We start from the raw sequence: 26395 nt of genomic DNA, 5'->3' as shown, positions 1-26395 counted from the left end.
TGCATACACCTCTCTCACACTCACACCCACACATACACCCTCTCTCTCATACACTCACACCCATGCACTCTCTCTTGCATGCACACACATCCATGCACATTCTTTCGCACATGCACACCTACATACATTCACACCCACCTTTCTGTTGTACTTTAATTAGTGCTGTTATGCAAAGGTAAGTTAATTGATCTCGCATTCCTGGGAGGGCTGCACCTAAAGGGAGTGTTGTCCATCTTTGATCCACACTTCCTTCATGCACCCTCACATTTTGTAACTCACCTAACAGATATTATTGCAAATCACCAACCTTCAGGCACTGAATGAGGGTCAGAGTGGGGGTGGGACAGTACCAGAGAGAGCCTTGGTTCCCTTGTATATACTGTTAAGTGACAGGTTGTGTAGCAGCATTAACAGAGGCTTGAGCTGGGCCTGGAGCTTGTTCTCTGAGCTGGAGAAAGGGAAGCTACACCAGGGAAAGGGGGAAAACCAAATCAAACAAACAAGTGAGAAGAAAGTGCTCTGGATTGGACTGGACTGACAGCACGGGTCACTAATAGTGCAGCACAAGCCAAAGCTCTCGCTGATGGTCGAGTAAACACAGAGCAGTCAGCAGCTGGAGATAGCCTGCGACTGATGAGATGAGAAATGAGACAATTCCCTCATGCATGCAGAAGCACAGAAACAGACAACGGCCTTTGCTGCCTCCAGCCTTTCACATCAGTGCAGGAACAAATGGATTCAGTCAAGCATGTCATTTGGTGGACACTGTCTACGTGTGCACTGCTTTTTAATTAAGCCATGTCTCACATCTTGCCACTTCCCTTCATTCCGCCTCCCCGAGACAGGGGCTCACTTTACAAAGTAGATGTCATCTGTTGACCGCTGAATTATTTTCATTTTTAAAAAACTTTCATTCCTACACTTTCTGTTTATTTTTCATTCTTTAATCCTTTAACTTAACCCCAGTACAGTCACTAGTGTGGAGTGTTGCGCTCCATGGATGCGAGAGTTGGACTCTGAGGAAAGAGGTTGCGAAGAGGCGAACAGCCTTCGGCACACGGCGAAGGATGTTCAGAACCAGCTGGATGGACAGAAAGACAAAATGAGTGGGTTGGATCCTGAGTAGAAGTTCAGGAATCAAAATGGTTGCTTTGTACAGTTGGAGAGAGGAAGGCAGCCAATCACGGGCATTGGAAACAAAGACCCAACAGCCTTGTCCTGGCAACAACTGAAGGAGAAACTGTGGGTAAGAACAGAAGAAGAGGAAGAAAAATCAGATGGGTGGATAACTTTGGGACATGGACTGAGGGAGGCTTGAAGAAAACCAGAGAAGAAGCAAGACAATGCCAACGGCCCCATTAAGGCAACGGTGACAAGAATGAATCATTCAATTCTTTCATTCTTCAGCTACCTAGGCCCTAAGCACTGGAATTCTCTCCCTAAATTTGTCCCCCTACCTTAAAAAGCCTGCTTAAAACCTACCTCTTGGGTGAAGCGTTTGGTCAGACATCCTATTGCCTAGTTAAGTGGCTCGGTGTCAAGTTGTGTTTGATAACGCTCTGGTGAAGTGCGTTGGGCCACGTTACAACTATAAGTGAAAGTTATTGTTAAACATTCCCACATAATGTGAGGGGCAGACATCTCAGCGATGCTCTGTGGATTTGAGGAAAATTGTGTCTTTAAAATACTGGTCTGTACCGTTTATAAGCACTGTGAATGAGCCACAAATACTGTGAATGAAGTGCTGTGCTTAATGATTATAATCACTATCACATGCTGAAGTCCACTTGATACATTCCACATGATAAAAGACTCAATTCCTTTCTGTGTGAGACTAGGTAACACCCGAGCTTGGCCTGAATATACTCCTATTCTCATCCTAGCAGGTCAGTATGCATCCCAGGTAGTGCACAGTCCCACAACAGTCATATGGCGAGAGCTGGGAAGGTGCCAGTGGGGGTGACGTCAGACATTAGGAAACACGAGATTACACATATTGCTTGAGCAGCATCAAATACCGCTTACACTGGTTTGGCACTAATTACATGACATTAGATATTGCTGGTCACTGCCAGCCCAAGCAACTGCCTATTCTACTGTGGGAAACCTATCTCTTTGTCATAGAATCAGAGAGAGTAGGAGGTGGCCAGCTGGCCCATCGTTCTTGCGACGGCTCTTTGAAACGGCGATCCAGTTAGTTCATTGCTCTTTCCCCATGCAGATGCACATCATAGATGTTGAACTAGCTCCTTTCTGTCAGGATGCCGACAGAGCTGCTTCAGTTTGCTTCAGTGTTACCTTGCTTGGGAGCGGAGCGGGGAGGCGGGTGGAATCGGTCATGGTTTCTGCTTGTGGTTGACCCCTCGAATATGGGATCTCAGGTGACAACAACGATAGATTGTGACGCTCCCTTGAAAGATAAAGCAAATCTAAAAAGAAAGACTTGCATTTATATAGAGCCTTTCATGACCACCAGATATTCCAATGCGCTTTACAGCCAAAAAGGTGCAGTCACTGTTGGAATGTAGGAAACGCAGAGCCAATTTGCACACAGCAAGCTCCCGCAAGCAGATAGCCTGTTTTTGTTGTAATGTTGATTGAGGGATAAACATTGGCAAGGACTCCAGAGATAAATCCTCTGCTTTTCTTTGGAATAGTGCTGTGGTATTCCTTTACATCTACCTGAGCAGGTTAATGAAGCCTCAGTTTAACACTTCATCGGAAAGGAGACACCTCCTACACTGCTGCTGTCCCTCAGGACTGCACTGCAGTGTCAGCTTTGATTGTTGCAAGTTCTGGAGTGGGACTTGAACCCATAACTTTTGGCCTCAAAGGCAAGGATGCTACCAACTGAGCCACAGTTGGAACACCCTGGGCTACGTGGGAGGGTTCACCCACATTGTTACATCCCTTGTCTCCCGTTTCTTTGTTTATGATGGGATAGTGTAAGACTCTAATCACATGGCAGATTAGCAGATCATGTCTGAAATAGCCGATGAAATGACGTACTTTCCCGAGAATGAAAAGATCTATTCAGACAAAGGCTGCAAAACAGTGGCCATCAAGTTGGACTTTTACTTGTAATGAGCGTGTGTGTTTTTTTAAATTGGAAAATACTTTGCCTTTTTACACTGGACATTTTTATATATATATAAAAATAATTAACTCTGTAGTGCTGGAAGTTACAGACACGCTCCTGAAGTTTCTGTGAGGGCTGTCCCTTGGCAGATCAGCAGAACCTCTGGGCAGAGGATAGTCAGTAATCTGAGGCTTCTACCAATCTTCACTGAGGAATTGGTAAAAGGGGATCAGGAGAATTCACACGGCCATGTTGTTTTATCTAACGGCACTTTCAGATCACCTACATCATTATATGGAAGGCATTTAGAAGAAAGGCAGAAATACTCACACACACACGCAGAGAACACATCCACACACACACACACACACACAGAACACATCCACACACACTCACAGAGAACACATCCACACACACTCACAGAGAACACATCCACACACACTCACAGAGAACACATCCACACACACTCACAGGGAACACATCCACACACACTCACAAAGAACACATCCACACACACTCACAAAGAACACATCCACACACACTCACAGTGAACACATCCACACACACTCACAAAGAACACATCCACACACACTCACAAAGAACACATCCACACACACTCACAAAGAACACATCCACACACACTCACAGAGAACACATCCACACACACAGAACACACGCACAGAATCCACATATACACACACAGAACACATATTGTCTCACACTGAGAACACACACGCACAGAATACACATATACACACACACACTGACAACACACACACACTGCCAACACATACTCACGCACACACTCAGAACATACATACCCTCACACTGAAAACTCACTTATACACACTCTGAATATATACACATTCTTACATGCACACAGAACACATACACACACACATACCCACGCTCGAAACACATGCACAGTCACATACATACTCTCACGCTTAACCATGCACTCTCAGAGGGGTTCAGCTTTAAAATAGACAGACTTTGTGACTCAAAGGAGAAAAATTTAAGGTTGAACCTCCTGCATGGGGCAACATTTCTAGGCTGGAACACTTCCCACAAATATTCCAATTCATTCCGCCTTTAACCACATAATCAGAAACTAATCTAAACCATGAAGAGCCATTTGTAGATCAGATCAAATTATAGTTAATCATGAAAACCTGAAATGGGTTTAAACAAGAGAAGTTATTTTTGAATTGCAGATCTGTAGTAATTCAATAAAGGAGGCCCAGCATTATCAATGCCAGCGATAATATTTCATCCCTAATTCCTTTATTTCTTAATTGATCACCAACAGCTTGCATTTATATAGTGCCTTTAATGCAATAAAATATGCCAAAATGCATTAGCATACAAAATTTGGCACAAAGCCATATAAGGAAAGACGACCAAAGCCTTTGTCCAAGAAGTAGGTTTTAAGGTGTGACTTAAAAGGAGAAGATAGAGATAGAGAGGCCAAAAGGCTTAGGGGAGAAATTCCAGAGCTTGGGGCCCAGGTAACTTGAGCACAGCCATCAACGGAGGAGCAACTAAAATCAGGGATGCACAAGAGGCCAGAATTGAAGGAGCATCAGGATCTGGATAGTGCTAGCAAAGAGCCAGCAGAGGCACGAAGGGCAAAGTGGCCTCCTGTTATAACTCTACAATCCTATGATCTAAGATTGTTGGAGGGCTGGGGAGGCAAAAAAAGCAAAGCGTGATCTCCGTTAATGGAGATGTAATTTGTTTTTACGTTAGAAGACAATAACATTTAATACAGGAAGACTTAGATCAGCTAGGGGGGTGACTGGTTCCCTTCCCTGAGGGAGCCAATTTGATTTTGATCCCCATCTGACACATTTTGCAGTCGGGGTGGAATTTTACGGCCCTGTCGCCGGGGGTGGGGGTGGGACCGTAAGATGCGGCGAGCCATTCAAAACTCCATTGACTTCGGCGGGACCGGAAAATCCCGGTGACGTGAGGGGTCGTAAAATTCCAACCTTAGATTTACTAGCGGTGTTCAACCTAATGAGAGGTTTTGACAGAGCGAACGAGGAGGAGCTGTTTCCATTGGGCATGAAGGGTGCCAATGCCTTAGGGATGGTGCACAGGAGATTTTCCAGGTGGTACCAGGGAAGGGGACCTTCAGTTATGAGGAGATGCTAGAAGAATTGGGGTTGGTCTCCTCAGGGCAGAGAAGGTTAAGGGGAGGGTTAGCGGAGGTGCTCAAAATTATAAGGCGTTTTGATTGGGAAACTAAGGAGAAACTGTCCCCACTGGCAACAGAGTTGAAACCAGGGGACACAGGTTGAAGATTATTGGCAAAAAAATGAGAACATCTTTACGCAAGGTATTGTGATGTGGAATGTGCTGCATGAGAGGGTGGTGGAGGCAGATTCAATTGTAACTTCCAAAAGACATTTGAAAAAAAAATACTTGAAAAGGAGAAATCTGGAGGCCCATGAGGAAAGAACAGCAAAGTAGGAGTAACTGGATAGCTCGTTCAAAGAGCTGGCACATGCATAATGGACCAAATGGCCTCCTTCTGTGCCATATCCTTTCTATGTGTCTCATTCCTGGTTCCAAACCACAAATTACTGCTGTGATTTTTATGATGACATAAAGGCACCAATCGCTCATAAGGGATGATTTATTTAAACTCGGCACCTGGGAACAATTATGCAAAGGTAGAAAACCTGAAGGCATCACCAGCAGTGCTGTGTACGGGCTGAGTTCTGCTCACAGGCCAGAGTGGAACCGAGACTTGATCACATGACACACCCCCTTCTAGTGATGTCATGCTGCTATCCCTTCAAAGCACTTTATGACAATTGGATTGAATATCAAAGCTTGGCATGGCGGGCTTTAATCTCGCCGTTTCTAGTTTGCAAGTCCAGCACCATAATCCACACAGACATCAGGCACTTGCAGCAATTTTCTGATCCAACTTGAAGCCAGTTGTCTCGTTCCCAGGACCCCCTAACGTCAAGTGACTCAGCTGTGGTCAGGGTTTGAGGTGGGGACTCGCACTCCCAGCAGGTTCAGGGCAACCGTGTTCCTGGTGCAGGTCCTAATAGGCTTGAAGTGTGTTCAGGAAGTCTGGTGGTGCTCCCCATGGCTTCCCATCCTTTAAAATGAATAGAGGGCTGATTACCGGGGGTGCGGGGGGTGGTGGGGATGAGGGGAAGTGTGAGTATCCAAATCTCAGATAACATGTTCCCAGCAAGCAGTGCATTCTGGATCTTAGCCACTCACACCGCAGCACAGAAGTTTCAAAAAGGGACCATTGCAGCATGTATGCCCTAGTACCACACTGAGTGGTAGATATAGAAGGAAACAAAAAGACTTGCATTTATATAGTTAATTTCACAACTCCAGGACATCCTGAAATGTTTTACAACCCATGTGTTACTTTTGAAATGCAGGCACTGTTGCAATGTAGGGAACGTGGCAGCCAATTTTTACCCAGTAAGCTCTCACATACAACATGTGATAATGACCAGATAATCTGTCTCCCTTTAGTAATGTTGGTTGAGTGATAAACATGGGCCAGAACATCGGAGAGAACTCTCCTCCTCCTTCACACAGACTCGAAATGTTAACTCTGTTTCTCTCTCCACAGATGCTGCCAGACCTGCTGAGTTTTCCCAGTATTTTCTGTTTGTGTTTCAGATTTCCAGCATCTGCAGTATTTTGCTTTTATCTTTGTATTCCCTTATATTTAGGGGATTAAGGTGTGATCTAATTGAGGGTTTGAAGATGATTAAAGGTTAGATAGGGTAAATAGAGGAAACTATTTCCAATGGTCCTGCTATTTCCAGAACAAGGGAGCATAATCTTAAAGTTAGAGCCAGGCCTCTCCAGGGTGTCAGGAAGCACTTCTTCACATAGTTAATATTATTCTTTGATGGAATGTGGGTGTCATTCACAAGGCCAACACTCGTTGCCATCCCTACTACTGCCCTCGAACTGAGTGACTTGCTAGGCCATTTCAGAGGATAGTTAAAAGTCAGCCACATTGCTTTGGATCAGGAGTTACGTGTAGGCTAAACTGAGTAAAGGAAGCAGGTTTCCTTCCCCAAAGGACATTAGTGAGCCAAATGGGTTTGCTAACAACAATCAACATCATGCTCACCATTACCAAGACTAGCTTTCAATTCCAGACTTGATTGATTGAATTTGAACTCCACCAGGGACTGTGGTGGGATTTGAACCCATATCTTTAAAGCATTAGCTTATGGTCGTAAGATTACCAGTCTAGTAACACTGCCACTACACCATCATCTCTCCATGGGAATGTTTACCCCCCAAAAAAGTTGAGGATGATTGGGGTCAATTGAAAAATTCAAAATGGAGATCAGTAGATTTTTGTTAGGTGTGGGTATTAAGGATTGCAGAACCATGGTCAGTGTACAAAGTTAAGACACCGGTCAGCCATGATTTAATTGAATGACAGGACAGGTTCAAGGGCCTGTTTCCCTCCCTAACAGCACTGTGGGTGTACCTACATACACGACATGGACTGCAGCGGTTCAAGAAGGCGGCTCACCACCGCCACCTTCTCAAGGACAATTAGGGATGGGTGATAAATGCTGGCCCAGCTGACGATGCCCACATCCGTGAAAGAATTAAAGAAAAGCTCTTAAATCAGACAAATTCCTCCAGTCAAACCCAGCACAGTTAATGGTGTAAATTTACAAACCAATAGAATTAGGTTTTATTTCACTGCAGGGACAATGGAGCTACAGATTGTTGCTGTTATTGGTAACATTGAGATTACGCAATAGAATATCGCTCATTAAGTTTTCATTTTAGATACTTTTGGCACATGCTTTAAGCCAAACATGTTCCCATAAGTGGAATTCTCTGATTAAATGGTGAACTAAGTTTCAAATTAAATAGAGTCGTAATACAATAAACACATTTAAATACCGACATAATTCATTGTGTTAGACTCTCGGGAACCCGCAGTAATTCTGAGTTTAAGAGTTTGGGGAGTACAGAGCTGATGCAGTGAGAGTCTCCGGACAAATTTGCGAACAGACGCATTGGGAGCAGGAGTAGGCCACTCGGCCCATCAAGTCTGCTCCACGATTCAATAAGATCATGGCTGATCTGACTGTAATCTCTTCATGCCAGCTGTAAGTGTTTTGAGTTTTATTCTTATTCACTGGCAAGGGCAGCATTTATTTGTGCATCCCAAGTGGACCTTGAGAAGGTGGCGCTGAGCCGCCTTCTTAAACTGCTGCAGCTTTGATGTGCAGGCGCTCTTGCAGTGCTGTTAGAGGAAGGGAGTTCCAGGACTTTGATCCCATGGCAGTGGACGAAAGGCGATAGCTCAGCAAATCGGAATGCCGTGGCGTGGAGGGGAGCCTGGAGGTGCTGGCGTTCCCATGCACCTTCCCGCCCTTGTCCTTCGAGGAAGCAGAGGCCACAGATTTGGGAGGTGCTGTGTCGAAGAAGCTCTGGCGAGTTGTTGCGATGCATGCCTGGTAGATGGTGAACGTTGCAGCCACAGCGTACCAGTGGTGGAGGAAGGTGAAGCTTAAGGTGGTGGATGGGGAGCCAATCAACACATAATTTAAGTCATCTGAACTTTGCTCTCTGGAGGACATAAGCGCTGACATTAACAACTTGCCTTAAACTTGACAGAATGTCGCTCACTCAAAGCATCATGGTGGCTTGTGTGGGGAAATGGAAACGTCAGACTAATGTGGCAATGTAGTTCTTTTGAGGATAATGCTGTCCCGTGCCGAATTTTCATCATGGTTTATCACCTAAACTCCTAAAGGAATCAGGGAAGCATCATTCCTGAGAACGTACTTCTATTAGCAGTTATGAAAAATAGCCATTCAAACTCAGCAACCACAATAATAATGTTATTTAAATTTGTTTATTATGTCACAATGAACCCATAATAAAAAGCCTTGAATATTTAAGTCACCAAACCACAGTAAGGAGCATGCAACATGGAGCACATGTTGGCTGTGGCTCACTGGGTAGGACTCTCACCTAAGTCAGGATGTTGTGGGTTCAAGCCCCACTCCAGTGATTTCAGCACAAAGTCTAGGCTGACACTCCAGTCAGTACTCCGGGAGTGCTGTCTTTCACAATGAAACATTAAACTAAGTCCCGTCTCTTCAGGTGGATGAAAAAGATCCCATAGCGCAACTTCCAAGGGGAGCCTGGGCAGATCGACCCAAGGTCCTGGCCAATACTGATCCCTCAATCAACATCACTGAGATCAGTTAATCCGGTCATCATCATGTTTCTGTTTGTGGGATCTTGCTGTGCGCAAACTGTCGCATTTTAATCGTGACTATGCTTCAGAACTTCATTGGCTGTAAAATGCTTCGGGATGTCCTGAGGTTGTGAAAGGTGCTCTAATGATGGAGCCTCTCTCTTCTTCTTTACAGCATTGTACAGGAGGAAATGTTTTGACAATTGAGAATTGCCCATTCTGCTGGGCAGGACCTGCATGTGCAGTAGTGGAAGATGTTGGATTGGAGAGCTGATTGGCAGGGTGTACAATAGAAATCATATAATCTATCATTTGCATCATACCTTACCAACAGCTGTACATACTGCACAAATGCACGATGATTGTACAGTCCCCAGATAAGCATTCTTGTCTACTTCATACATCCCAACTGCTTTCTCTAAAGAGGGAGCCCAGGGATTTATTTTCAGAGCACCACTCTCCTGAGTACCAAGTTTCATCTCACACACACTGGAAGCATGTACCAGGATAGACAGATATATATATGTTGTACATTTTGTATATCTCAGAGCAATGTAGAGATGATACTAGTTTCTAAGTGTGCAGCAGGTTTATTTACAAGAGTTTTAAAGTATCTCCGCAATCACAAAATGTCTGCAGCACACTTATCCTAGCTCGAGCTTCTCGTAGCTCCTGTGGTGTCTGTTTACTTTGCTCAGAGTCAACACGCAGGCTTAACCAATCAAGCACAGTGAGCACTGATCAGTTACCAGACTCTCATAATCAAACAGAGAATGACTGAACAGTTGAACACCACAATATACATTGCCACTCTAAGATTAACCAACAAGTACTGATTGATAATCACAGTTCAACGACTACAAGAGCTTGTATGCACTGTCACAAACATTCTGAGGCGTTTCACAGGAACCTTTCTAGCAAAGTTTGACACTGAGCCTCATAAAGACATATTAGGGCAGTTAGCTAAAAACTTGGTCAAAGAGGTAGGTTTTAAGGAGTGTCTCAAAGCTGATAGCGAGGAAGAGGGCAGAGAGGTTTAAAAAGGGAATTCCAGAGCTTAGGGTCGGGACAGCTAAAGGCACAGCCATCAATGGTGGAGTGATAAAAATCAGGGATGTTCAAGAGGCCAGAATTAGCGGGAGTGAAGATCTCTTGAAAGGTGAAGGAGATCAAAGGGAGACGAGGCCATGGAGTAATTTGAAAACGAGACTGAAAATTTTAAAACTCAAGTGTTTCTGGACCAAGAGCCAGTGTAGGTCAGTGAGCACAGAAGCGAGGGGCGAATGGGACTTGGTGCAATTGAGGACACAGGCCGCAGAGCTTTGAATAACCTCAAGTTTATGTTTTGGGCATTAAAGTAAAGCAGCAAATCACTTAGACAAAGCTATCAGAGAAAGCTACAGGATGCAAGCTAACTCCAGGACATTAATCTCCCTTTCTGTGAAAGATAGACAGTGATTGTGATCGCGATCAATCAAATACTTTGACACTGTCTATAGCCTTACTCTTGAAGGGGAAAAGTGAGTCACCTCTTGATGGAAATTACCACAATGTAGCAATGTGAAACAGATTGTTAATGATTCGGTGGGTTGTGAAAGTGCAGTCACTTGTGTGTGCAATCTCATTGGTTATGTAAGTACGATTATATAATAACAGAACATATTGCCTGTCACATCAGTTCCTGTTACATCAGTTCCTTCCTAACAACAAAAACCTTGTCCTGGGTTGACCATCTTGCTGCTAAACAGCTCCAACCCCGTCTTAAACTGGACCAACTGAGAGTCAGCCTCACCCAATTTAACTCAACTTTGACATTGCTATATATTGGATTTGAACTTTCCATCTTTAGCCTCTTCTTCCCGTCCCAAGGCATTTTTTTTTTCAGTTTCATGGTTAGGCGCAGCTCCTGAAGATGAAGATGAAGAATATCACGACCATCTCCGCAGCAACTGACATCTTGAAAGCTTTTAAGTCGCTCCCGCGCAAAAGAGCGACGTCAAAATTACAACACAGAAGCAGGTCAGCGCTGGTGTTTATGGGGAGGGTTTCTCGGGTGATGGGTTTTCTCACACGGCAAATCAGTGGAGAACGCATCCCCACTGATCAGAGCAACCCCGCAGCCATTTAACGCCGGAGACGGGACTCCCACCTCTCAGTTGGGCGGAGGACCTGCCTCAGAGAGCTTCCGGCCAATCTGATTGGCCAGCAGTTCTGTAGCCCCCAACAGCACCAGCACCAGCGGTGGCCAGGACTGGGACTACAGGCAGTCTCCAGATTGTAAGTCCTCTGAGGGCCAGGGCTAGGTAAGCATGGGGAGTCTCACGGTGTGGAGGGGAGGGGAGGTGAGGCCCACCTCGAGGTGAGGGTGGGGGGTTGGGGGTGGGTGTTGAGGGGGTGGGGTTCTTGGTGGAGGGGACAGGGGTGAAGGGAGTGCCCACAGGAGGCAGACCTTTCCGGGTTGGGGATGGGGGGCTGCACCGGATGTGGAAAGGGAGCCCTTGATGAAGGTGCCCACTCTCCTGCCCGAGCTCCATGCTTCACCCCTGCCCCTGAAAAACCTCCCGCCAGCCTCAAAATTGGCCACTTTAGGGCCTTAACTGAGGCGAAGCCAGGCAGGCTTCCCTAGGCCTCACCCACTCCCGGTAAAATTGCGGACAGATCGGGGGTGGGCAGGAGGGTGGTGGGATAGTCACCTAGGGAAGCCTGCAATACAAAACTAGGTGGGGAACTAGGCAGCAAGGACAATGCAAAGAGGCAGCAAAAACCGATAGGGGTGGCAGTTGCACTGGCTAACGCGGAAAGGTGTGAAATTCTCCACTTTGACAGGAAAACATCGAAAAGCAGAATATTTTGTGATTGGTGGCCATGTCGCAAATATTGATATTTAAATGGGCCTGAGGGCGATGGCTCTTATACACATCACAGGGAGTTAACATGAAGGCACAGTGAGCAATTAGGAAGGCAAATGGTATGTTAACCTTTATCACAAGGGGTTTGGAGTATTAAAGTGAGGAAGACTTGATGAAATTATACCAGACTTTGGTGACACCACACCTGGAGTACTGTGTAGAGTTTTAAGTCTCCTTACCTATGGAGAGATATACTTGTCTGAGAGCTCGGAGATGCAGTGAAGGTTCACTAGATTGATCCCAGGTTGAGAGGGTTGGCCTAGGAGGAGAGGCCGAGGGGAATAGGCCTGTGGTTCCTGGTGTTCAGGAGAACGAGAGATGATCTCACTGAGGTGAATAAAGCTCTTAGAGGCCTCGCCAGGGTAACGGTGAGAGGCTGCTTTTCCTGGCTGGAGAGGCTAGATCCAGGGGTCAGGGCCTCAGGGTTAGGGATCAGTCATTCAGGACTGGGAATGAGGAGAAACTTCTTCCCTCAGAGTTGTGAATTTTTGAAATTTTCTCCCACCCCGAGTGGTGTGGATGCTCAGTCACTTGCTGAGATCGATAGACAAGGGAGTCAAGGGTGATGGGGACAAGACAGGAAAGTGGAGTTGATACAGAAGTTCTACCACGATCATGTTGATTGGCAGAGCAGACCCGAGGGTACAGCCTACCCCTGCCTACATTTCTCACTTCTTTTTGTTGGTCGGGTGCATTTGTAAAACTGGCCTAATTGTATGTAGTTAATTATGGGCTTTATGTTGGTATTTGCCCTTACAGACTACAGTAAGGGTCATGGTAACATTACCGAGCAATTTCATTCACCCACACCAGACTTACAATCACCATTCATGTTGGGGTAGATTCTGACACCATGTGATAATATAAAATGGGTCTCATTGCGCCTACAACCCACTTTATATCTGTGGGTTGTACAGATATAACCACATCTGTATATCTGGTTTTTTTAGTCCCATTGCCTTATAGTCAAAATAAAAATGCAAATATAAAGTTTCTGAATCACTGTCACCCACTGTGCACTATCTCACATTAGCCGCCACAGAATTTACCAGCAATGGAGCAGTTGGTTCTAATCCAAATTGAACCCCTTCTCTATTTAAACATGTTTTTGTTACAAGGAGAGTCTGTTGCGCCTTGTGCCTATGTGGGTGATAGCTGAGCTCTCAGTCGATTATTTAGATAACCTCCTCCAATGAAGGAATGCCAGCACTTTCCTAGCTCATTACAATTAAGTTAACAAGTTATGGTGCGGTGAAACTCAAATGGGGCGGAACTGTCAAGTCATGTGTATGGAAGTAAAACTATGGAAGTGCTCTTTTGGTTAAAGTGCAATGCACAGAGACAAAAACTGTTTTCTACTTTCCTCGATTGGACTCCCCTCTGTTTAATGGTCCTGTTTAACAGCTTTCCATACTGAAAGAGGAATGAAACCCATAGTGCTGGATGAGATCAATGAAATGATCTCTTATCTAAGGCATTTATTTAGTTCTTGGCACCAACTGAGCGCTAGCAACATTAAATCAACCCTTGGCCTGGACCAAGACAAACACAGCAGGTTACAATGTAAATTGTAACCGGCACCCGTGTAGCAAGGCTACCCTCCAATGTAAGCAGAGAGTCCTGGCTTTCAGCATGCTTCTTGTAGTCAGATTCAAGCCTTAAATCGAGCTCAGCCATCTCATTATGCTTGTTTCGCAACCACGCACACCTCCCCCCCCCAAAGCTACGACAGGTCTTACAGGCTGCTTCCGGATGCACTTCCCAGAGCAGCAAACCCGGTGGCTCCTGGTGGCCCTGGTTAGGCCTCCAGCTGATGATTGACAGCTCGAAGAGATGAAACCGTTCACTTCCAAAAAGAACGCGCCCTTCACGACCTCCGGACGTTCCAAAGCTCTTTGCAGCCGCGGAAGTACTTTTGAAGTTTTGCCCCGTAGGAAAGGTGCCAGCCCACCTGCGCACAGCAAGATCCCACATATAGCAATGTGATAGCGGCCAGGTGGTCAGCTGGCCTTGCCAGCGACGCCCACATCCTGATCATGAATTTTTAAAAAAAACTACGTAGACTTAACGTGCATTTGTGGAGCAGGTAAACAAAACAAAAGCTACTAAAGCATTTCCTCTTTAAATGAATGCCACCCAGCTTGTGTAAAGCCGCAGAGAACAGTGTGAACCGTTTCACCTGTTCGCATGATTCATTTAAAATGAAAATGTTTCTTTTAGTTTTGGCTGCTTTGTCTTTTAACTAAAGAAACAGAAACTCTCCGCCAAGCCGGTTGGCGAGTGCACTTTCCAATCATCATGGAGTTGGGGCGGGGTCACTATTTAAAAATAAGGGGTCGCTCATTTAAGACAGAGATGGAGAGGAAATTTTTTTCTCTCAGAAGGTTGCAAGTCTTTGGAATTTTCTTCCTTAAAAAGCGGTGGAAGCAGAGTCTTTGAATACTTTTAAGGCAGAGGTGGATACATTCTTGATTAACGAGGGGGTGAAAGGTTATCGGGGGGTCGGCAGGAATGTGGGGTTGAGGTTAAAGTCAGATCAGCCATGATCTTATTGAATGGCAGAGCAGGCTTGAGGGGACGAGTGGCCTACTTCTGCTCCTAATTCGTATGTACGTATGGACAGTATGGACATTGCTGATTTTTCCCATAAAGCTCTTCATGGCCAATGCCTACTCTCAGCCAATGTAGATAAGCATGCAGAGCACAAAAGTATATAAAGGGGGAGTGAGCCTATTGAACATTCCCAAAGAAGAAACTGAAAACTGATACTGATTAAGAACTGAGGACAAATCATGTGCCTACCATCTAGAATAGACGTATATCATGGTTTGGGCCTGGTGGAAGCAGTTCAGACATGAATGCTCTTCTTGTGAATAGTGACAGTTCACATATAGCAGGCAGTGATACCAAAGGCCTGAATAAAGAACCATAGAATTACACAGTACAGATGGAGGCCATTTGGCCTCTTGTGCTCTGCCAGCTCTTTTGGTATATTAATTAACCCCACTCCCCTCCTCTCTCTTCATAGCCCTGTAAACTGTCCCCCTGTTCGGGAATTGTGTCTCGGACTAACTTAAATGTAAGGAAAGGAATCATCTGAGATTTGATTTGGATGAGACCATAATCTAACGTCATATAGGCTAAGCTGATACTTTACAAGGCAGTACAGGCTTGAGGGGCTGAATGGCCTACTCTTGTTCCTGTGTTCCTTATTTGAGTTAGCTTATTTGAGCTTAAGCTTGATCTCAAGAATCCAGTAGACACATGACTTTTCATAGCGTCATTATGGCACAGAAGGAGGCCATTCAGCCCATCGGGTACATGCTGATCCTCTGCAGAGCAATCCACTGCAGAATTGTTTTTGGATGAGGCTTTGTCTCAGGGGTGGGCATTAACAATCTCTCAGTGCTTTTCAGTTAGGAAGGGAGTTCCAGAGCTGTCATGGTTAACATTTCACCCTGAACTAACACTAGAAAACAGAGGGCTAACTTGTCATTCGTCTCATAGGGACGTTCATAGGGTCTCACTGCTTGTCTAATGGGTGTTGTGCTTTCCTGCATCACAACAACTCGGGACACCACAGTGTCATTCATTCTTGCTGACCTGTTCCAGGGGGTGAACTAAGGCATTATTAACTGTGATAGAGGTGTTTAAAATCATGAAAGGTGTTGATAGAGCAGATAAGGAGAAACTGCTCCAATTATCAGGAGTGTCGGTGACCAGAGGACACAGGTTTAAGGTGATTGGCAGAAGAACCAGGGGTGACATGAGGATAAAATATTTTTTGCAGCAAAATGTTAAGGTCCGGAATGCACTGTGGTGGAAGCAGATTCAACAGTAACTTTCAGAAGCAAATTGGATAAATACCAGTTGGACAAATATTTGAAGGGGAAACATTTTGCAGGGCTATTTGAAAAGAGCAGGGAAGAGTGTGATTAATTGGATAGCTCTTTCAAAGAGCTAGAAAAGGCATGATGGTCTGAATGGCCTCCTTCTGGGCTGGGTGATTCTATAAATACAAGTTCTTACACTGAAAAGAAACACAGAGCAAGTGGAAAAGGAGGTGCAAGTGCTTCTGATGTTGATCCAGATTATCCTGTTTGATACACGTGTTTTAATATTGAACTTGGTTGCTGAAGCCAGTGTTGAAATAGCTGTGCACCAGACACTGAACCAACACAGCACGAGGGATGGGCTTAAATAAAAGCTCATTACTCCTGGCTGGATCCTTTTATTTTTGGTTTGAGTTTCAGCCACCTGAAACACACAAAGACACATTGATTTCTCCACCAGGAAGTTCTGTATCTCTGAAGTGGGCCTGGTTCAACTCCTGAAGGTACAAAACTTTGGCCTTGTTTAAAAATTGCTTCCACCTAATTGCCGGCGCTGATAGCAAAGCGGAGCTCCTGAGCGTCGTGTCTTTAGGGTGCTCAGTTCCACACATTACAGCCAATTACTAGCTGGTCACTTGTACTTAAAGGGAAAGCCTCCGATGAATGTTCTCTTAAAGGGGAGCCCCCTACATCACTTGGAGCTTTACAATTCACGTCATGAGTAAGAAGCAGCAAAAATCAATTAGGCGCGTGACGCTCCCGCAGCTCAGCTCACCAGCAATGCACGGACTCTCCATTTCGTCTTTTTCAGTTAAGCTGTGCTCCCCTCGCCCTCTCCAGCCTTTAAGGTTTGAGAGTCCCAAGCCACGACATACGTAATGTCCCAAAATGGTTCTTGTACTCATATGCCCTGTTGATAAAATCATTTATTTACCCAAGGTCCCCTGCCAGATCCCAGCATGAGTAACAGCTGAAGGAGACTGTGTTTGAGCTCCTGCTCCTTGCTGCTGTTTTAAAAGCACTTCAAGAGGCGAATGTCAGCACAGGATGGAAGTTTTCCCCACTGGAGTGACCGAGTCTTTTCGGTCAGCTGGAAACCCAAGTCCAGCATCCGGACGGAATCCCGAGGTGCCACGGTCCCGAACCCCAAATGTCTGCCGAGCCGTAAGCGAAAGCGGTAAGACAAACGCAGTTCAGGCCAAAGTGAGACACGGCTCTGTCTTCACTCAAGGTCAAAGCTCACGTAGTGGCTACAGAAATTTAACTTGATTCCAAGTCCTTTAACTCAGAAACCGGAAGGGCAGAGCTTGTGGAAGAGGCATTTTGTTAAGTGTTTTTATTCAGGGACTCATATCCACAATTCAGCCAAGAGTCTCCGTCAGTAACGGCAGGCAATGATAGTCTAGTTCAGCCAGGTAACCTCTTGGCCGATATGCTGGCACTGCTTGATCAACGTGTCCAGAACATCCACGCTAGTGAGAAACCTTTTCTCTCGATCTGACAGACAGTTTGGGAAAAAGGACAAACTTTCGCCCCAACCCGGACTGATGAAATGCCAAGAGCAGCCTAGTCTTTTCAAAAGGAATAGTTTTGAAAAGTTTAATTAGTACCGGCTTCGAGTGGTGCCTTTGTGTGTCAGCCATGGCTCAGTTCGTAACATGGTCACCTCTAAATCACCAGGTTCTGAGATTAAGTCCCACTCCAGGGCTTGAGCACAAACGTCAAGGCTGATGCTCCAGTACGGTACTGAGGGAGGGCTACACTGTCAGAGGTGCTGTCTCTCAGATGAGACGTTAAACCAAGGCCCCATCCGCCTGCTTGGGTTGATATAAACGATCCCATGGCACTAAGGGCAGGGGTGTTAACCTGCCCAATATTGATCCCTCCATCAACAGAACAAAAAAATGGGTTATCGTGTCATTATCAGATTTCCCCCGCTTCCTGCTCCTCTCCCGGGTTAACCTGGGGCTTCTCACTGCTTCTCTTTGGCTGCCCGGGGGCCCTTTAGGGGGGAATGATGATGTAGTGGTGTTGTCACTGGACTAGTAATCCAGAGTCCCAGGGTAATGCTCTGGGAACCTGGGTTCGAATCCCACCACGGCAGATGGGGTGAATTTGAATTCAATAAAAAGAAAATCTGGAATTAAAAGTCTAACGATGACCATGAAACAATTGTTGTAAAAACCCATCTGGTTCACTGAAATCTGCCATCCTTACCTGGTCTGGCCTCCATGTGACTCCTGACCCACAGCAATGTGGTTGGCTCTTAAATGCCCTCTGAACAATGGGCAATTAGGGATGGGCAATAAATGCTGGCCTAGCCAGCGACGCCCACATCCCGTGAATGAATTTTAAAAAATGATTGCTGCTCATGGGAGTTTGCTGTGTGCAAATTGGCTGCCGCATTTCCTATGTTACTCTTATCGTTATCTGGAAAGGAAGAATGTGCAGGGTTACGGGGAGAAGGTGGGAGAATGGCACCAGGTGAGTTGCTCATTTGGAGAGCCGGTGCGGACACAATGGGCCGAATGGCCTCATTCCACGCCATAAAAATTCTGTGTGATTCTGTGACCATGCTTCAAAAGGTGCTTCAGCGGCTGTAAAGCACTTTGAGATGTGCAGTGATCATGAAAAGCGCTATATAAATGCAACACTTTCTTTCTTATTTTTTTTTTTGAAGATCAGCACTGCTTAAACTTTTACACAAAGAATGGATTCTGGATGAAGTGACTACAGCCTAGGAACTGAATGTTTTTCATGTGAATACTGACCTTTCACTTAGAGCCGGCAGTAATGTGAAAGCCTAGGTAAGGCATCAGAGAATCAAAGAGCACACGAGGAGGCCACTCAGCTCATCATGCCTGTACCATCTCTTTGTGAAAGGGTCATCCAACGAATCAAAATCCTGGAGCTCCCTTCCTAACAGCACTGTGGGTGTACCTACGCCACATGGGTTTCAACAGTTCAAGAAGGCAGCTCACCACCACCACCTTCTCAAGGGCAATTAGGGATGGGCAACAAGTGCTGGCCTGGGCAAGTGACACTCTCAACCCCATAGAGGAATAAAAAATAGTCCCATTTCCCTGCTCTTTCTCCATTGAGCCCTGCAAATTTTTCATAATTTCCAAACATTGGAGTTACAACTCAATCTGCTTCCGCCTCCTTTTCAGGCAGCGCATAACAACTCGCTGTGTTAAAAAAATAAATTTCACTTACCCCCTGTTCCTTTGGCCAATTGCTCTCAATCTGTGTCCATTACCAAACCACCCTACCAGTTGGAACCAGTTTCTCTTTATTTATTCAATCAGTTTTGAACAGCACTATTAAATCTCCTCTTCACCTTCTCTGCTCTCGGGAGAACAATCTCAGTTTCTCCAGTCTCTCCACTTGAATTGGAAGTCCCTCATCCCTCATCCCATTCTAAAAAATCTCCTCTGCACTCTCTTGAAGGCCTGTCTCAAGAGTGGTGGTCAGAGCTGGACGCAACGCTGCAGATGCTAGAGGAGTCAAACACCAAGGGTGGGGTCATCCCCCAGATTTGCACTAAGTGCTGTAGTGGGCGGGTAAAAGGATGTTTTACCCACTGGCCGTAACGGCGGGTTTTCACACAGTATTGTCCGCTTCCCGCCTCATTATTTCCGCAGCCACAGGAAACAAGCCATCTCGCTGGCGGGCAGTCTCTGAATCTGTTTCCTCTCTCCGGGTGCCATATCTAAACTGCAGCCGCCCACACACACGGTTCAGAATCACAGAATCGTTATGGTGCAGAAGGAGGCCATTCAGCCCATTGTGTCTGCACCGGAGCATTTTAACTTAGTGCCAGTCTCCTGCCTTTTCTCCGTAACCCTGCACATTGTTTCTATTTAGATAATCATCCAATGCCCTCTTGAATGCCTTGATGCAATGTATAGTTCTTAACGCCTGCAGCCCAGGACTGCTCTAGTGAAGACATGGCCCTGACAACCAAGAAGAGTTTAGTGACCTATTGCTGGATTGCTTTTAGGGGGCCTGCTGTGATGTCTTCCATCCCCGCTCTGGCCACAGGAGATCCAGCAATCTCACTCCGGCTTAGTAGGCGATGGCAGTGGTGGGCGATGGCAAGGCTGCACAGAAGAGGTTGGCCATCCAGTGCAGAAAGAGGGTGAATGATCTCATCCATGCCGCCAGGGTAAGGAAACAATCTCATCACTCTAAACTCACACACTCACAAGGCCATCACACATTCACTGGCATCTCACTCACTGCCAGCTCAAGGGACATCACCACTCACTCTCTCACACACACCCTCACATCTCCATCCAGCTTCATCTCCTCTGGAGACTGCCTCCTCAGCTCTCACCATCTTGAGGCCACTTGCACAGATCAACTTGTGCCCCCACACACACCCTGGGTTACCCTCCTTCCCCAGTACCGCCCACACCCTGCAGCCTCTTCCCTTGCCTGAGGCCACTTCTCCCCCTTCCCCAAGCAAGTCCTGGCCCTGCAGCTGTTGAAAAGTCAGCCTCGCTTTACGGCTGGTCTGGTAGGTAGAGACCTGCCTGTGAGCCCCTCTAAAAGTGATGTGGTGCTGCCTGTGAAGCCTGGCACTGATGACTGCGAGTGCTGCCCGCAGCAAAGTAGGCAAACAAACCTCGAAGTCCCGAGCTCACCAGGTGCATGTCGCTTCTATACAGTTGTGAAACATGTCGGCGTACAATCACACCAACAGGCCTGGATGATCCAGCGTGGGGAGACTGCGGGTGGAGGGGGGGGATGATTCCAGTGAGTGCTGACAAGGTAGGAAATGTTATTGCCGTCAGGTACAGGTACAGTACATCTGGTAGCACAGTGCTTTTAAATCCAATGCGTTGGATACCATGATCGGGATCGGACTGAGACTCACTGTCAAGGTCAGTTCACAGTCAAGGTGAATGCAGAGCGAGACAGAAAGAGCGAGCAACTGCCATTTTGTGCAATTAATTTGAGCTGACATAGCCATTAAGGCTCCCCCTCCACCCCCCCTCACAGCAACCCTCAGTGCGTTCCTCATCAGGCGGCTGGAACAGCTTAGGCACTGTGCGCAAAGAAATATCTCATTTAAGGTAAAAGTGCAGGATTTCACACACCAAAAATAAGGTCTTATTGTTGAAAGAGATATCTGTGCAACTGCTACTTGCTGCTGCTGCCTGGCAGAACCCTTGGGAAAATCAGGACTCATGGTTCATTTCATTAAATAAGCTCCGGCTGCATTACACTAAACAGATGCAGGCACACACACGTATACAATGTAAAAAGCTTTCTTTCACGATATAAATACACAGAGTCCATTACTGCACATTATCTCAATGGTTATGTAATCCACAGCTGCCTCAGTTTATCTGCTCTGAAACCCCCAATCGGGCCTTTGTTACCTTGAGATTTATGATTATTCCAACACTCTCCTGGCTAACCTCCCATCTCCCGCCCTCCGTAAACTTGAGGTCATCCTAAACTCAGCTGCCCATATCCTAAGTCGCAACAAGTCCTGCTCACCACCCCCCACCCCAAACGTGTTCACAGGCCTACGCTTGCACCTGGTCCAGCAGTGCCTCAGTTTTAAAATTCCCATCCTTGTTTTCAAATTCCTCCATCGTCTTGCCCCACTCTATCAGCGCCGTCTCCTTCAGCCCCACAACCCTCCAAGACCTCTGTGCTCCTCCTGTTCTGGCTTCTTGAACATCCCTCATTTTAATCGCTCCACTGTTGGTGGCCATTCATCTAGCTAAGCCTTAAGCTCTCAAATTCCCCCCCACCCCACTAATCTTCTCCATCGTGTTTCCTCCTTTAAGATGCTCCTTAAAATCTACCTCTTTGCTAATTAAGCTTTTGGTCATCTGTCCTACTATCTCCTGATGTGCTTCAGTGTCAAATTTTGTTTGATAATGCTCCTGTGTTTTACCACATTAAAGGCGCTATATAAATGCAGGTTATTGTGTAATACCATGCTCAAGTACAGTCTCATACAATTTAGGGGCAATCTGTGGTACATCTGGCATCATTTGTTGTGTAGAGTCGAGAGCTGACTGGGCATCAAGATGAGGTAATCACAATGGACTCTTACTGAGCAATGGCATCTACGATGGAGGTCCACCTTTTTCACTAGTGCTTTAACTGGATTCAGATAAATGGGTTAACTTCCTGCCAGCCCCCTCCCTTTCCTCCACTCCACCTTTGGGGTCCATCCCTTTAGCTGTCTAGGCCCCAGGCTCTTTAATCTCTCTGCCTCTCTCTCTCTCTCGCTCCTCCTTTAAAGGAGGTGGGCATGTTAAGCGCTCGCACACCCAGTATCCTAATACTGGATGAACCTCATTGCCTAGAATCCCATTTGGTTGTAGATAACTTGTTATCTAACAAAAGCCTGGAAACTAAGGGCAGAATCTTCCTGCCTTTGGAATTTTTTTGCCATCAGAGACAAATATAGGTTCCGAGCCTGATGGTGGTGGCTGCCCAAGTATTGTCGGGATCTTCCCGGAGCCAGCCAGTCACCTCTATGAGCCCCTTCCAACCCTTCCATTTAAGGATTTCAGCGGACCAGGTGGAGGAGGTCATCTTTCACTCGTCAGGACAAATGCAAGAATGCCAAATTTCAAACAATCACAACAATTGATACTACAGGAGAAAAGGGTGCTGATTGGTTGGCAAGCTGACTCTGATTGGCCAAGGGGTTGCCATGGAGAAAGCAACGGGGAACTATAGGCTCCCTAAGCTCTCAGTTAATTCAAAAAAGGTGCAAGGATTGAACATATTCCTTTTGTCTGCAGAGAACGGGTCCCTGTGTATGAATGTATGTTGCTTCTAGCAAGCATAAATGAGCCACATTTCGAGCTCAACTGATGATCTTAAATTGGTTGTTAGTGCAGCTATTGGCGCACTCAGGGTCTTTCAGCAAGTGCTGCCCAATCGCTGAATCACATCTAACAGTAGACATTTGGCTTTGGTTTTTGCAAGCGCGGGCTGGTTGAATACGGATTATACAGATGGGAACTTCCCCCTCGACTCCTGGGATGGCCTGGGGTAGAGCTATGGCCCTCTGGCATCCACTGATCCTGGGGAAGGAGGGGAATTCAAGGAGGCCTTACTGGCTCCCAGCTTGCTGCTGGGAGGCTGTCTCCAGGTACCTGCCAGGCCTCTGGGTAATGGGTGGCGGAGGGGGGGGTGGGGGGGCCTGAAATCTGTCGGTTGGCATCACCAATTTGTTCTTAAGGGGCCCAAAATTGCTTATAATTAGCTATCTACTGTTGCCAGGCAGGTGATGCCACTATCACACCCCCCCACCCCCACCACAGCACACCACCCCCCATGCCCGTCTATGGCAAGATTGTAAGGCAGGAAAGCATCGGCTAGAAGACCAGACAAACCAATTTCCAAGTTTCTTCCTGGTCCTGTCTCCCAACCCACCTTCTCAGGGCCGGGTAGATTCCACCCTAAAGGTCCTGCACAAGGAGCCGTCTCTGCTTTGGTGACGGAACGTTGTTTTGGAGAATATCAGGATGGCTGCCCCTTGGAGGACTCCTCAGTGACGGCTGCCAGGAACAGCAGAACTACATTCATCAGCGAAGTGTCTCATCCTGTTTAATCCGGGCGACCTTTGGCATAGATGCCATTAGTCCTAACTGACCTGCGTGAAATAGTTACAGAAGGCGAATGTCTTTATAGCCAACACTTGGTACGTGTGATGTCCGGGTCTTGGGGGAGAGAGAGGGAGGGGATGGAGGGGGAGTGGGAGGTGATGGAGGGGAGAGGGGGAGTGGGAGGGGATGGAGGGGAGAGGGGGAGTGGGAGGGGATGGAGGAGAAGGAGGGAAGGGATGGAGAATGAGAGGGAGGGGATGGAGGGGGAGGGGGAGAGGGAGGGGATGGAGGAGAGGAAGGGAGGGGATGGAGAATGAAAAGGAGGGGATGAAGAAGTGGTTAAGATTTGGAATGCACTGCCTGAGAGCGTGGTGAAGGCAGGTTTAATTGAAGCATTCAGAAGGGAATCAGACTGTTATCTGAAAAGGCAGAATGCGCAGGGTTACGGGGAGAAGTTATGACGATAGCACTAAGTGAATTGCTCAATCGGAGAGCTGGTGCACACATGATGGGCTGAACGGTTTTGTGCTGTAACAATCCCTTGGTTTTTCTGTATTTCCTGGACAACCAATCCAGGATATCCTAAAGCACTTTACGGCCAATTAAGCGCTTTTGAAGTGTAGTCACTTTGTAACATAGGAAACACGGTAGACAAATTGCAAATTCACTCAAACGGCATTGTGCTGATGATTAGGTGTTGCTTGGCGATAAATAATGGCCAGAACACTAGGGACAACTCTCCTGTTCTTCTTCAGATTAAACCATGGGTTCCTCCTTGAGAAGGGCAGGCAGAATCTCAGCTGAGTATCTCATCTGAAGGACAACATCTTTCTTCTACTTGATCCTTCCATGGGATGTGGGCGTCGCTGGCAAGGCCAGCATTTGCTGTCCTTCCCTAATTGCCCTTGAACTGAGTGGTTTACTGGGCCATTTCAGAGGGCACTTATTTGCTATGAGTCCCAAGTCCCAAAGCAATCAGTGATTGTTTCATGGTCACCATTACTGAGACTAACTTTATTTATTACAAACAAAAACAAAAATAGCTGGAAAAACTCTGATGAAGAGTCATACGGACTCGAAACTCGAGCTGTGTTCCTCTCCGCAAATGCTGTCAGACCTGCTGAATTTTTCCAGCTATTTTTGTTTTAGATTTCCAGCATCCTGCTTTTAACTTTATTTATTAGTTGAATTTAAATTAACGCCAGTTACTACAGTGGGATTTGAACCATCTCACCACAGCATTAGTCCAGGCCTCTGGATCAGTAGCCCAGTGACATTACCATCGCGCCACCATCTTCAATAGTGCAATGGGAGGTGACGTGCTCAAGTGTCTGGAGTGGGGCTTGAACCCACACCTTCTCACTCGAAGACAAGGAGGGGGATTTTTTTCCCTCGTTGGGCCAGCTTGGCGGGGGCTGCCCGTGATCGGGGCCGGACCGCGATTTCACGCTGGCGGGGCTAATTAAGGCCTGCCCAGCACGAAACACAAGTGGCAGCGCTCAGCACTGCCTGTGGATGAGAGGGGGGAGGGGGGGAGATGGGAGGATGAGCAAAAAAAAAGCACAGAGCTGCCTCAGGGAGATGAACAGTTTAAAGCATAAAATATAAGGATTTTAAAAATGTTATAAAACACGGCCCCTCATGTGACAGGGACATGCGATTAATGAAATGTTTTAATTTTAATTTTATTTTTTATTTACTGTTGGAAACCTCATCCCGCCCGCGGATGAGGTTTCCTAAAAAAATGCAAAGGCCGCTTGGCCTTTTTGACTGCCCACCCACGTAAGGTTGGACAGGCAGCGAAAAACTTATTTCAATTACCTTTTGAATAGCCTTTTCATTGTCGGCGGGCGCGCTGCTGAGTCCGGCACGTGCCCGCTGACTGAAATACCGCGCATCATATTACGCTCAGTCGGGTTGGGCATGTCCGCCCGGTGAGCTAAAAATTCTGGCCGAGTGTTCCATTAACTGAACCAAAGCCAACACCTTAAGGTCGGGCATGGAGATGACAGCAATCAATGGCAGAGCCACGGATTGATACACACTAATAATGAACCGCTCAACAAAAAGGAACAAGAGCCAAACAACAAAATAAAAATAAACACAGACGGGCCGATGACAGAGAATGTACATCAACATAACTCTGCTTTCAGTCAAAATAAGCAGTTCTTATTTCCACCCTAAATCAGCATTATTCACAAGATTAAATTCCTTGAAAGAATGCCTGCCTTTTAGCTCAAGTGCACAGTTATTCCTTTCACTGGCCGACCTGCTTTAGCATCTCGTTCGAGTGTTCAGGCGACTCTTCCACAAATAATCAGACAGAAATGTAAAACATTTTGGGCGAACTCCATGGGAGAAAGCGGGAGAAGGGTCATTAGAGTTACAGTTGCCTTTCCCACACCTCTCCATTGTCAATCAGCATCCCAATCACACTTGGCTTTTGCAACAGAGTGAAGAGCCCACTCAATCTTTGTGGAAAGCGTAAACATTCCAACTTTGAGCATCCAGCTGGGAGCTTTGCTGACCAAGGCACACATCTTAAGAATATGTGTGTGTGTGCGTGTGAGAGAGTGTGAATGTGTGTGTGCATGTGTGAGTGTGTGTGTGCGTGAGAGAGTGTGAGTGTGTGTGCACATGTGAGAGAGTGTGAATGTGTGTGTGCACGTGTGAGAGAGTGTGTGTGCGCGTGTGAGAGAGTGAGTGTGTGTGCACGTGTGAGAGAGTGTGAGTGTGTGTGCGCGTGTGAGTGT

The 26395-nt window shown here is 46.4% G+C and overlaps 1 protein-coding gene and 1 long non-coding RNA gene across 3 annotated transcripts in view; one reads left to right on the top strand and one right to left on the bottom strand.

Annotated features, from left to right (window-relative positions):
- Window positions 1–26395, bottom strand: part of chst11 (carbohydrate (chondroitin 4) sulfotransferase 11) — a 199685-nt gene that overhangs the window by 36140 nt on the left and 137150 nt on the right. The window lies entirely within an intron of this gene.
- The window catches only part of LOC144696346 (uncharacterized), a 28468-nt gene continuing 18521 nt past the window's right edge, over window positions 16449–26395 (top strand). The window contains exon 1 of the long non-coding RNA XR_013580148.1: window positions 16449–16556. This is a non-coding gene — a long non-coding RNA (uncharacterized LOC144696346). The remainder of the gene's footprint in view (window positions 16557–26395) is intronic.

This window comes from Cetorhinus maximus, chromosome 22 (genome assembly GCF_964194155.1).
Source record: "Cetorhinus maximus chromosome 22, sCetMax3.hap1.1, whole genome shotgun sequence".
Taxonomy (NCBI): domain Eukaryota; kingdom Metazoa; phylum Chordata; class Chondrichthyes; order Lamniformes; family Cetorhinidae; genus Cetorhinus; species Cetorhinus maximus.
Note: the sequence above shows the minus strand (reverse complement) of the source record. Positions and strands in the feature narration are given on the sequence as shown.